General features: G+C 50.7%; 1 protein-coding gene across 3 annotated transcripts in view; it reads left to right on the forward strand.

Annotated features, from left to right (window-relative positions):
• The window catches only part of LOC142590412 (rab11 family-interacting protein 4A-like), a 281,526-nt gene that overhangs the window by 110,312 nt on the left and 157,127 nt on the right, over window positions 1–14,087 (forward strand). The gene's annotated exons all lie outside the window — the stretch shown is intronic.

Genomic DNA, 14,087 nt, shown 5'->3' on the forward strand with positions numbered 1-14,087 from the left:
AGGATGCGGAGAATATCGCGACGTCGTCTAGATACGGTAAAGCGAATTCTTGCTGTCCCCGCAACACTTTATCCATGAGGCTTGAAAAACAGTATGGCGCGTTCTTCAAACCAAAACTCAATACTTTAGGACGGAATGTTCCCATTGGTGAAATGAACGCCGCATACCTACTAGCCTCTTCTGTAAGTGGAACCTGCCAATAACCCCTGACAAGATCTAGGGTGGAAATAAACTGAGCGCTACTAACTTTCTCAAGGCGCTCCTCGATGTTAGGGATCGGATAAATTTGATCCTTAGTGATGGAATTAAGCCTGCGGTAGTCGACGCAAGGACGAGGTTCCTTGCCCGGTACCTCAACTAAAATCAAAGGGGAGGTATAATCACTCTCACCTGCCTCAATAACACCGAGCTGTAGCATTTTCTTTACCTCAGCCTCCATAATATCGTTCTGGCGGGGTGACACCCGATACGCCTTGGATCGTACTGGCTCTGGGGAGGTAAGTTCTATATCATGAGTAAGTACAGAAGTCCTACCAGGCCTCTCAGAGAACAGACCTTGAAACTCTTGTAAGAGCTGGTGTAGTTCGGTTTTCTGCTCAGGCGACAGCGGTGCTTTACTGATAAGGTCACTAATGACTTGACCGGTGTCTTCCCTGTTCGTCACTGAGCCTAGTCCCGGAAGCTCGACCGGAAGCTCTTCAGGAACGTTTACCATCATGCACACCACTGCTTCGCGTTGTTTATAGGGTTTGAGCAGATTACAGTGGTAAACTTGCTGTGCTTTCCGCTTTCCTGGCAGACTTACCACGTAGTTAACGTCCGACAGTTTCTGAACAATTCGTGCTGGGCCCTCCCACTGCACGTCTAGTTTGTTGTTTAGCGATGTGCGCAATATCATGACCTCATCGCCCACCTCAAAACGACGGGCCCTGGCGGTCCGATCATAATAAACCTTGGCCCTCTGCTGGGCCTTTGCCATTGCTTCACCTGACAACTCCTGTGCCCTTCTTAAGCGTTCCAGGAGCTTAAGCACGTATTCCACCACGACTGGGTCGTCGCCCCTGCCTTCCCACGATTCTCGAAGCATGCGAAGCGGAGACCGAGGCGAGCGACCGTACACCAGTTCAGCTGGCGAAAACCCCGTAGCTGCATGCGGCGCGGTTCTTAATGCAAACATCACCCCAGGCAGACACAGCTCCCAGTCAGTTTGATGTTCAAAACACAAGGCTCTCAACACGCGCTTCATGACGGAGTGGAGCTTCTCAACGGAATTCGACTGTGGGTGGTACACTGAGCTGTGTAGCAGCTTTACCCCACACCTTTCGAGAAAAGTTGTCGTCAAAGCGCTAGTAAACACTGTGCCCTGATCTGATTGGATTTCTGCAGGAAAACCAACTCGCGCAAATATGGACAGTAGTGCATTGACTATCTCAACTGAGCTGAGTTCTTTAAGCGGCACTGCTTCAGGGAACTTTGTCGCTGGGCAGATCACAGTCAAAATGTGTCTGTACCCCGTGGCTGTTACCGGCAGAGGTCCCACTGTATCAATAACGAGCCGTCTAAAAGGCTCCGTAATGATAGGTACCAATTTCAACGGCGCCCTCGATTTGTCCCCTGGTTTGCCCACCCGCTGACAGGTGTCACATGACCTCACGAAGTGGTCTGCGTCCCGAAAACACCCTGGCCAATAGTACTCTTGCAAGAGACGGTCCTTAGTTTTCTTAACTCCTAGGTGTCCGGACCACGAACCCCCGTGCGTCAAGCGCAACAGATCCTGACGATAGCATTGAGGCACGATCAGCTGATCGAACTCCACTCCTCTGCGGTCTAGATACTTCCGGTACAGGACTCCACCTCTTTCCACAAAACGCGCATTTTTCCTGGCGATACCTTCCTTGACATTGCAGCGCACGTTTTCCAGGCTGCCATCCTTCTTTTGCTCGGCTATCAAAGCCGACCGGCTGACTTTTAGCAACCTATCAAGTCCGTCTGACGTAGGCGCGATGAGCAAATCTGTAGATAGCTCTTCTAACTTTCCCTTATCGGGCATTTCCTCTCCAGTATCTGGCGCCTTCAACGCTACAGACTCAATTTTATTCAGTTCGGGCGTGCTCTGAATATCAGCTTGCTGCGCCTCTGACCCTTTTTCGTTGTTTGATAACGTCGGCCCCGCAACTACCGCCTTTGCAGCGAGCTCCCGAACCTTCGACCTGGTTAAGGCCTGAACACTAGCTTCACCAAACAAAAGCCCCTTCTCGCGCAGGAGGTGATCGGACCTGTTTGAAAATAGGTACGGGTACTGAGGTGGCAGCATAGATGACACTGCGGCCTCCGTCTCAAGCGCTCCGAAAGGTCCTTCAATAAGCACTTTTGCTACCGGCAGACACACGCTATGAGCTTCCACGGCTTGCTTGATCCATGCGCACTCGCCCGTGAACATATGGGGTTCTACATAAGACGGGTGAACTACATCCATCGTAGCTGCGGAATCTCGAAGCACTCGGCACTCTTTCCCGTTCACGAGGAGGTCTCGCATGTAAGGCTCGAGAAGCTTCATGTTCTCGTCAGTGCTGCCTAATGAAAAAAACACAACTTTTGGTGTTGTTTCCGGACACTGCGCCGAAAAGTGATCCGGCTTCTGGCACGTATAACAAACGCGCGCTTGCCTCATCTCGAACCGCTTTCTGCGTTCGGCTTCGGCTGCCGCCGTCTCCTTAGGTTCGGTCGCACTGCTTCCACTCGCATCCGCACTACGCGTGTTCCCCTTTGCTCTCATGGGTGTGAACTTCGGCCTTTCAAACTTCGAGCCAAATTCACCCTTTTGACCGTCTTTAGCTCCGCGAGCCCGACGCGTCACAAACTCCTCGGCTAGCTCAGCGGCTTTAGCCACCGTACAAACGTCTGGCCTATCCAAGACCCAGTATCCAAGATCCCGGATGGTCGTTGAGCTGCTCAGCATACAGTCAACTGCATCTCTTCGCTGCTGGCCTCCGTTGTCGCGATCTCACCGCTGGCAGACAGTTGTAATCGCACCGCTGGTACGAGTTGTTGGGAACTCGGCGCTGACGCCCGTTGTTGCACCTGGGTCGCAAGCCCCAAGGGTAGCGTTGGCCTGGCGGCCTGGGGTACAACTGGAAGCATCCGAAGGTCCCGGCAAAGCATGAGTCGACTGGTAACAACAAAACAACTTGTTTATTTTAACATCGCAAAGAGTTGGCGGTCAGGTCGACCGAAGTAGAGAGACGGGAGAGCACTTTACTCAACAGAAGAAATCGGAGCCCTCTTTTTGGCGTCCGGGGGCAGCTGTTTTTATACTCTCGCAGTTGAGGGCAAGAAGGAACCCCTCAATAGACGAGCACGTGATTGTACAATGGGTTAAGGTGACGCATACTGTCGTAGCGCCGCTGGTCGGGCACAAAGACTGGGAGGAGAAGGTAACCTCTGCTCTCGTAGCGCCTCTGGTCGGGCACAATGGCACGTACACTGACACACGCACATGAAGACACGTGGCATCGGAACATGCCTGGAAACGCCTGGAAACGCCTGGAAACGCCTGGCGGGGAGCGTAGCGGCGACGCCGAACGGGCCAAAATGTCTGCCGCATTGTTGCAGTCGCGCCGGCTAAACCGCGCGTCGTAGGCGAAACGCAACAGCCTTCTTGTCTGAATGACCCATTCAGAGCCTTGAATCTAAGCCGGCGTTAAGTAAACAATTCTGAGAGAGCCTTCATGGATTGCTTCGTTGATGTCCGGCCCAGGGCCCTACAACAGTGTTTCTTTGTGTGTGTGTGTGTGTGTGTGTGTGTGTGTGTGTGTGTGTGTGTGTGTGTGTGTGTGTGTGTGTGTGTGTGTGTGTGTGTGTGTGTGTGTGTGTGTGTGTGTGTGCGTGCGTGCGTGCGTGCGTGCGTGCGTGCGTGCGTGCGTGCGCTCTGCTGTCTGTTGTTAATTCAAGCTGAGGATGAGGTCAAGCTCAACCGTGCGTCGAGCCTGTCGCTTATAAGGGACGACGGCGCTTTCTTTCCGCGTGCCACCGCGAAAGATGCTGACGCACTGTGAAGCCGATGTCCAGAGCCGCGGCCGCCCACTTTGGCACGGTTCTTTCGCACGAAGCGCGGTTGAGAGTGCTGCAGTACGATAGCGCACGAGCGCAGTCACGTCACTTTATTTCATATTTCGCGGGGCCAGCATGTACAGCATGTACGTTGCCACAAAAAATTGGATCGGTCGTTTCTGAACCTCCTCTACGACGCAACGAAACGCACTTGGCCCTAAAGTGAATATTAAATATTTTGTATAATTAATCCTATAGTTAGTTAACTAATTACGCGGAATATAAAGAATACTCTAAGGAGCGCCACATGACGGCACACCATATGCCGTTGGTTTCATTCAGCTGTGGTTAACCACTTTTTATGAATCGTTGGTTCAGGTTACGTGAATAGCGCAGTTCGAATCCATTGTATCTGCAAGAAGGACATACTTCCTGGTTACCGTGCAGCCGCGAATGCACGAAGAGGAGCTCTCTGGTTCTTTTTTTTTTCTTTCCCCGCACAGCTGGCGCCGCCGCTGCCGCGGATGCGCGTATCGAGCCTAGCACCATCTGGTGGTACTGCAAGGAACCCAGCGGCGCGCGTGCTCCCTCCCCTTTGATTGGTTCGCCTATTCGGCAAGGGCACAGCCAGGCGGAATAGCCACGGTCATGAAACCCGGCAAGCCTTGCAAAGAGAAGCTCTGTTTTTAATAGCATAATAAATTTTAAAAAAAAGGGGACGCGACCTCGAGGGAAGCTGTCTAGAAGAAAAAGGACGAGACAGACGAGTTAACATCAGCGATAAGTCGCCTATCGAAACTGGGGAAGCAAAGGATGTGCAACATTTACGCTTATATTTGCGAGCGGCTCGCGTAAAGCTTCCTTACGTGGGAACTGAGCAATCGTTTTCCTCGGCAACCACTGCACCAAATTTGATGAGGACTGCTGCATTTAAAAGACGAGAAATCAGAATCTACCGACTACAGGAAGCACATTTTTTATTTAGGTCATCACTTCTTTTACAACCATTGTGGAATATCGTTGAAATAAAGACAACAAGGAGCTGAAGAATTAAAATTTACAACTTTGTAGCTATACAGTAGAAACTAGATTTCACGAATCTCTAAGCCTCTCACACAAAGACATCTAAATCGCAACATATTTCTGTATTATACGGCGCTCAAAATTACACCGCTCATTTGTGAGTAGGACTTTTGCAGAACCCTCCTAATCATTGCGACAAATTCACGTGACCTGTAAACTCATAAATTACATTTGTTAGCTTTAGATGCGCCAAGAGGGTGCAGTTTACAGAACTGAGATGTCTGTCTTTGGTGCAGCGTGACATGCATTTGTGAACTTCGTGCTCTAGGCATTTTTTTCATATAGCCATACGATTTCCAGCATTTTTTCTAAAAAAAAAAAAATCGATGCGCTAAATAATTTTTTTTCCTGCATTCGTTAGGATTCTTAAATACAACAAGTTATAAATCGAAAGCCGTGAGGAAGTAGTTGTGTGATGAAAGCATTTCTGCGTTTTTTACGTACTTGAAAAGGCGGAATCGGAGTCTGCCGACTTCGCGAAAGTAAACAAGAGCTGCGCAAGGCCACTGAAGCCGAAAGTGTCGTCAGACTCGCCTGGACTGCTTGGCATCGTAACACATGCGCACGAACTTCTTCAAGTTAAGAAAAGAAACGCCAAGAAAAGCCAATCTCGCTTTACCGCGAAGCAAAATAAATTGGATTGTGGTGTTGTACATGCCGCAACCGTGACCTGTGAGGCACGCCGTAGTGGCCGACTGCGAATTAAGTTGGATCGCCTTGGGATTCTTTAACGGGCACCTAAATGTAATTAGACGAGCGTAATTGCATCTAACCCTTATCGGCTGGGATCGAACCTGTGACCTCGAGCTCAGCAGCATAACGCCATAGCCACTATAAGCTGCCGCGGCGGTTTTTACGCAGAAGGGTGCTGCATTTTAAATTATGTTTTGCCCGTTGTCCCAATGCGCCGTCTGGCAGCCCTGTCACCGCGTGCGTGCTGGTTCTTTGCCAACAGGACTTTTGCCAGAACCTGTCGTTGTTCGCTTATTACCGAGCGTGCAAACACTTCGTGCGAGAGAATCTGACGCTGTGTAAACTATATGTACTGTCATATACTATGCTGTATCCTATGCTGATGGTGCTATGTGCCTTGTCTTTCGTTGTTATTAAATACCTGCCTGCATAGTTTAGTTAGGTTTTCGCTATGACCGGCCCTAAAGAAACGTGCTTTCCCATTTTCGTACGTCAAAAAAGTTGAAACTAGGAATTAAAGTGATGACATCCACGCGCGCTTACTAGAGCGGTCAGACTCGTTTTGAAACTCCTTGCTAAGTGTTGTTTTCAAATTGAAAGTTGATGGCATGCCAATTTTTGTTGTTGTTCGATAACTACACCTGACGTGAGAATTCCACTTGTGCGGATTAGGCGTTGATTTCGTTTTCATTTACGCGGTGAGAAGCTGTATATATGCCGCAATATCGCGACAAACGGCGACCCATCGGAATTATTCGGGAACCACCGATTTTACCGTCGTTCATAGCGTGGCATTTGTTGGGGCGAGTTGGGGTACCGAATCCACGGTGGTTAGCCAGTGCAGAATTTTAACTGCACGAATACAGAAGGTATAGTCGCGTCATTTCCTTCTGAGTAAGCTGTGTTTCAATCACGGACACGTATGCAGAGTTGGCGGGATGAAAAAGAGCAAACGCAAACATTCAACAGCAGCAACAACAGCCGCTGCAGAGGCGTCTTACATAGTTCGTGCTGTGGAATACTAACGTTACTGTGCACGTACGTATGAATGTAACATTGTAAATTTTCATCACGTATATACGTGTGTCTTATTCAAATGCAGTTTTAGTTGGAAGAGCTGCTGTGTTTCCACGTCTCTTGTTATCGTCTCTGCGCCGGTGGCTTCCCCGCAGCTTTCGTAACTCTATACAGCCCACGTTTGGGAAGTGAGGCCAGGTTAGCTATTACGCCACCAGGTCAACTGCCGCTATGCTATGACGCGCCCCGTAGTGGTCTGCCCACAAAGCCGTCCGTATGACATGCTGTGCCCAGTCGCAACGGATGAGGGAAAAGCCCGCCAGAGAGCGCTCCGCTCCCATCATGGTTGCGTGAGTTCTGTCTTTTGAATAAACTCCGCCTCTTCATTTTTTTTTTTGTCTTTCCCGCTCGGAAAAAGGCCTCTGAAAAAAGGCGGAAACTGCGGCGGCAGCTGCCACATAATGCCGGGTCACGGAGGCATGACTTCCTCCGGAGTGCGCGGGCGCGTTCAATTACGGGGTCCCCATTGTCTCGAGGACGCGGAAGCCAGATGAAATAAAAAGAGAAACGATAATAATAATAATAAGCAGAAGGAAGGGTGTCGAGGGGAAGGGGACTCATTTCGCAGCAGCAGCTGAGCGCAGGAAGCGAGGTTCCCGGCGTCTGTAGTCTTCGCCTGAAGGAAACTACGTATAAACGGAAACAGTAAATGAATAATAAGTTTGCGGAAATTGGCAATCAACGGTCTAACGGTACGTCCTATTTTTCAAGGAAAAGAATAAACTTTATTGGCTATCGACAGTAAGGAGGACATAAATTATTTAGGAGCTAAAAGAAAAAATCTGAAAGAAAGGTGTTCCAGCCCGTAAGTAAGGAGGACAGAAAGAGGGAAATGGCGGTCGAACGACACTCAGCTCTTTGTTTGCTTGAATAGGTTGTATTAGCTCCGAGGAGTTTCGGTGGCGCCCTCTCGCCTGTGACGTCAGCTGGGGGCTGTGCTGCGCCGCGCCGCTCGCGTGCTTTACGCGGTAGGCTGTTGCGTTTCGCCTGCGACACGCGGATTTGCCGGCGCGACTGCGGCGGGGCGGCAGACATTTTGGCCCGTTCGTCGTCGCCGCAACGCTCCCCGCCAGGCGTTTCCAGGCGTTTCCAGGCATGTTCCGATGCCACGTGTCTTCATGTGCGTGTGTGAGTGTATGTGCCATTGTGCCCGAACCAGGCGATGCGACAGCAGGGGTCATCCTCCCCTTCCAGTCATTGTGCCTGAACCAGGCGGTGCGACAGCAGGGGTCATCCTCCCCTTCCAGTCATTGTGCCTGAACCAGGCGATGCGAAAGCAAGGGATCACCCTCTCATTCCAGTCATTGTGCCCGACCGGCAGCGCTACGACAGTGTGCGTCACCATTAGCCCATTGTACATTCACGTGCTCGTCTATTGAGGGGTTCCTTCTTGCCCTCAACTGCGAGAGTATAAAAACAGCTGCCCCCGGACGCCAAAAGGAGGGCTCCGATTTCTTCTGTTGAGTAAAGTGCTCTCCCGTCTCTCTACTTCGGTCAACCTGACCGCCAACTCTTTGCGTTGTTAAAATAAACAAGTTGTTTTGTTGTTACCAGTCGACTCATGCTTTGCCGGGACCTTCGGATGCTTCCAGTTGTACCCCAGGCCGCCAGGCCAACGCTACCCTTGGGGCTTGCGACCCAGGTACAACCACGGGCGTCAGCGCCGAGTTCCCAACAGGTCGTACCATCGGTGCGATCAAAACAAGGCCGACCTGCCCCGCTCCAGTTTTTATTGCGATAGCAATTATGCCTGTCTTCTGCCCGTTAACAATATATTTACGCGACGTATACAACGGGCAGAAGACAGGCATACAAGATTCAGCCCGAGCGCACGACTATAGGCGATCGTCGTCTTCGCCAGTCCTCCCATCATCGTTCGCTCCTGAAGCGCCTCGTAGCAATATGGACACTACAGGCGCATTTCTGCCGTGGGCGTCGCCGTGAGGTTCCGTATAAAGTCCAAGGGGGGATAAAATCGTCGCCACGTGCCGTATGCTGTATGTGCGAGTGAAAGTTTGCGAGGGTGAGCATGCGATTGCGAATCACTCTCGCGCACGCAACGGACGAAAGGGGCAGGGAAGCGCGCCGCCTTCCGTCGCACGAAAGGCTTCGGCGCGAGGGCGGATGCGTTCTATACTCCAGGCGGCCGGGCCGCTTTATCTTCAAAGCCATCTCCGACTGGTACGGAGTCCGCTCAGCGCTGCATTTTCGCGACTTAGTTGGCGTTGATGCGAGCGGCTGCGCGAAGGTCAGTTCGCTCTCTGCTGCTGCCGCGTTTCCTCACTGGACCGTTTTGACAGAGAGTTTCCGCGGACATCGAGTGAGGTGTGTTCATGTTTGCTTGTGCGCGCGTGACACCATGCTTGTTAATTGTTTAGTAGGCCTATGCTTACAAGTCTACACGGCCGATAAAACTACTATCCTGACTTCTTATAGCTCTCCACTAGTTTGCTACCGCAGTGGACGTTTCTCCTTTATGCGAAACTGCGACTTTTCTTTTTTGAGCGTCGTAGATCTGAAATAGTTAGTACTGTATCGTTCGAAATTATCTAGAATATTGATCCTCGCGAAGCAAGCGGAGTTGCCGTTCGAAGCATGCTTAGTTTGGATTGCTCGTGCAGTCGTCTGCTAGCCATCAGTGTGTACACGTACGCGTGCGGCGTGTATGTCTTCTGAAGTTTGTCCCGTACTTGGGGCGAACTCATAATGGCTTGCTGGCCTTTTTTTTTTTTTGGCGGTGAACAGCTGCCGTGTCTGAGCTGTAATAATTTCCGTATTTTTCTCCAGCTTACGTTCGATTTTGTTGTCGCCCGCAAATCACGAGAGGCGTTTGGCGCTGTTCTCAAGAAGTTGTTCTTGCCACGGCGGCCGCATTGCGATGGGGGCGAAATGCGAGAACACCCGTCTACTTATATTTAGGTGCACGTTGAAGAACCCCAGATGGTCTAAATTACCGAAGTCCTCCACTACGACGTGCCTCATAATGAGAAAGTGGTTTTGGCACGTAAAACCCCATAATTTTTTTTTTTTTCAAGAAGTTGTTGAGTGGTCGCTGCGGCTCGTGAATGCATGTAGCGCTCTAGCGGCATTATGTGGCAATAATTAGCCGAGTAATGGATCAGTGGTGTAAAATGATGCGGCATGGTGCAAGGCGAACGTGCTCAGACAGCACGTAGAAATGGTGAGCACAAATTGTGCGGTTGAATGTCAGTTCCCAGCTTTGCCTGACTTTCCGCGCTTCTTTGATTTGCAGTGAAGCGATTCTCCGCGTTCTCGTAAGAAAAGAGAGAAGAATGAAAGATAGAAGTAATTGGTGGCGTACCCATCCTTTGGGGATGATCGTCGACTTTCACGAAATTAGTGATCTCTATTTTGATGGATGTGCGCTTGGTGATGTGTTGTACAAGACTATTATTGTGAAAACCGGCACATACCCATTGGAACATACCCCATGCGCTGTCTGTCGGTCTTCCTGCCTAAAAGGTTTCAACGATAGCGGCGTTTATCACATGACAGTACGCGTTCCTGGCGCCTAGTGCACAAAAAAAAAAAGGAAAAGGGAATAATAGAAATGGAGAAGCCCCCTTTATCTGGTACAGGAAGTACACGCGAAAAGTCGTCATAGACCGCAGCTTCTGTGGTAAAAAGAAATATAGATATATATAAAGCAGAAGAAAGCACGCCCTATCTGCGTGTTTGAGAATCGCCGTCTTTTACGGGCGCTTGACACGACCGCAAGGCGCGGCTTTGCGGACGCCTTCTTGTGCGCTTGACGACGATTCGTCGCGTGTCTCCGGAGGTCGGTGACCTGTCTTGACGCGTGCTCCTATGCGCTCGGCCTTTTGTATAGGGTGTCGAGCGTGGCCCCTTTCTGTTCGTCGGACTATAACTAGGCCGAAGAGCTGCCGGAATGTATATAGTTGCATAAAAGCGTGAATAATCGAGTCGAGAAGCCTCTAGATTGACGTTTTGTTGTGGCTCCCGTCTCTCACGTCTTTGTGGGAGCACACCGCGACCACGAAGGTGTGACAGCGTGCATAAAGAAATAAATAACCCGGAACTAAATTCCTTAATAGACTACAAGCGACCTCACGTTACAGAGCTTGCCAGACGGGCTCGTCGTCTGCTGCCTCTGCCGGCGAAAGCCCGGCCCCGCGATATTCGCAGTAAAATTAAGGTGTTTTTTCACTAAGGCGTCTAACAAAAAGACCCTGTGTTGATTTGGGGTTGTAAAATCAATCGCCCACTCACTCTGTCAGTCAAGCAGTGAAGGAGTGAATCAATCAAACTCGATTTCACGTCGGTATCTCATCTAGCTGCATACAAAACCAGGGGCGGGGAAGAGCGCTGAAGACGGTCTCGCGCTACAGTCAACTGGCACAGCTCATTTGGCGACGATATACGCGCACGTCCTTGAAGCAGCGCGTTTATTTTGGCTTCGTGGCACACACCGCACGACTATCGCGAACAAGCTACGCCCTTAGTCGCCGTCCCCACACTTATGCCTCTGTATTTTGATTACAGCTGTGCAGCCATTGTATATACGGGCAGGAACTGTGCACGGCTCCGGGAAGGACGGATAGGAAGCAGGCAATGATGATAACAACAACTTTGAAAAATTTTGACGACCCTCGCATTGTCGGTATCGAGGTTATGCGAAGCACGTTGCAGACACCTGACTATATCGAGCACTGTTTGCGGTTCCGCAAACCGTTACCAGATGAACCAACGCGTTTGTGCAAATTGAGTAGTTGTGTTTGTGTGGGTTGGTAACGCACGTGTGGCAGCAAGCACGACGACTAGGACATCGAAGACGATCGTACGTCAGCAAAGACTTACCTACGCCGGCCGTTACACGCGAGCTCACGACATGAAGATTGTTGGGTTCCGGCCGCGTGGACCGTGGACGAGCGTAAGAGAGAAAAACGCAGTTTGCGACGTCGTCAGCAACTACAGGTTATATAATCGTACGTACTTTTGACTACGTCATGTGGTGTATGCTAAAACGACGATGCCATCTGTATTCCGGCGAAGAAATGTTGTAACGTGATTAACATGGGCGATGATGATGAGGTTGGTACAACGTCGCAGTATCTGTGTCGGTAAACTGCTACGAAGAAAACACGCGGCAAGGTGGACCGGTCCCGGACATCGTGCAGTCTAACACGGTGCCTCAAAGCGCGAGCTGTCAGAAGTGAAGACGAAGAAGTGGCCTAATGTTTCAAAGGTATGGCTGCCTTCAGCACGAACGACGTGCGCGTACGATAAAGAGAGAGAGAGAGAGAAAAAAAGAAAGAAAATGATCGTGGCCTAGTGGTTGGAGCAGCGGGCTGCTGTGCTCCAGGGCAGAAGCTCGGTTTTTCCATCGGTCACACATTATTTTCTTTATCTTAAGACGAGGGGAGACAGGAGCCTGCCTAGCTGCCCCAACGTGCCAGGAAAGAGGCAAAGAATGCTTCGCGTTAAAAAGCTGTATACCAAAGACACGGCCTCATACAATGGGTGGGTGAAATCTGCAACTTTTTGTGAGGCTTGCGTTGTGTTTAGGTGTACGCATCCCGAAGGCGCCCGCTGTATCTGCATACGCAAGCTACGCGGCATACTTTCGCGTCGGTGACGTCCTGCCTGTCCCAGCTACAGCTTCTAGGCGCACGTGGGTCGTGTCTCTTGGAAACGGCGCGCCAGGCGCTTTCGTGTTCAACGACCGTGCAGTGGTGCCCACGTTGCGTCACACTCGATTCCCGGCGCCGAGGCCGCGAGTGAGCTTTGCGTCGTCCCATCTCTTACACGAATCGCTTTCGGAATGACTGGATTTCTGTTTTTACTCGTGTGCCAAATGTCTTGCACATTACATCCTAGCTACAAACATATATGATAAGGGGACGCCCTATTCTTCCAACATAATAAACACAAATGTTCCAAAGTAGCAGAGGCTTCTGCTCAAAGCAGATGTTAAGTTCAAGATAAAATCAAAGCAATTATTTTTTTTCTATAGAAACCAAAAGGGTAGGGTGGCTGATAAAAGCTGTACCTTGGTAAACAGCTTGGCAGCGCGGCTGCGCCAGTATTTGTAACAACGAAATAAACCTCGAGAATACAATAAACGTGCGCAGTGGATATAACGTGAGCGGTCAATTTAGTAAGAAGTCGGATATAAAATTCTTTCTGTAAGTACCCCCCGCCACACCCCCCCTTTCCCGTAGCTTATTGTTTCGTATATGCGCCAACAAAATGTTCTACGCGCATTCAGAGGCAGTTGATCAAACCAATGAATGAAAGCGCGTGAAACACTTCTGCTAGCCGTCATCACCACAAAGAATCAAACGTAGTTTTCTGTTATAAACGAAATAAATAAACGTAGCGTCTAAAATAAGAGCAAGAAAAAAAAAACACACAATGAGACGCTCTTGGGGCGCACGCTCCACAGTAATGGGCGCCCCTCGAAGTGTGCGGTTTTGTCAGATGAGGGCCCACCGAGCCCTGCCATCCGAATTCGATTCAGCAACGACTCGAAAATTTTTGTGTAGTCGCTATAGACCGTATTCCTACGGGTGGGCAGTGCAACCCGGACGAAGGTCGGTAGACCACTGCGGGAGTATACGCACTGGTCTGGCGATGTTGGCGTCGGCAAGAACGGCGTTCTCTGAATGTCGCCACTGACCCCTCCTACGTTGGTGTATTTCTCCCGGTGGTGCTGCGGCTGAGAGGGTTTTCAAGGCGGCCGGCGTCGCGCGCTCACAACGGGCTTCTACACAGCGGGTGGTTCCAAGGTCACTCCCCCCCCCCCCTCCCCCTGCTTGCATGCAGCGAGACCTGCCTGCCGCTCGTCTCGACGGATGCGGGTCCGATGCATGCGCGAGCATATCCCCCTTTCAAGACCGTCGACGGCCCGGGAATGCATGCCTGGCGCGCGTCCCGCTTCCCGAGCGTATACAGTGGATTACAGCACCTCTTCCGAGTCAACCTGCGGCTACTGTTGGTGCGCGACAACGGCTTGTTGGGTCTGTAAGTTAGCATTTGTTGAGAGACACGGTTTGTGCGCCAAATGTAGACCCAGAAAAAAAAAGGAAGACGCATTGATGGCGACGCGGGCGGACGCCGCTGTTTCTACACCTTTCTGTGTGCGTCCTTTTATCGCGAGCAGTTATGTCCTACGGATACTGTTTTGCCCTTCTGAAGAACAC

Source organism: Dermacentor variabilis, chromosome 8, assembly GCF_050947875.1.
Source record: "Dermacentor variabilis isolate Ectoservices chromosome 8, ASM5094787v1, whole genome shotgun sequence".
In the NCBI taxonomy this organism is placed as follows: Eukaryota; Metazoa; Arthropoda; class Arachnida; order Ixodida; family Ixodidae; genus Dermacentor; species Dermacentor variabilis.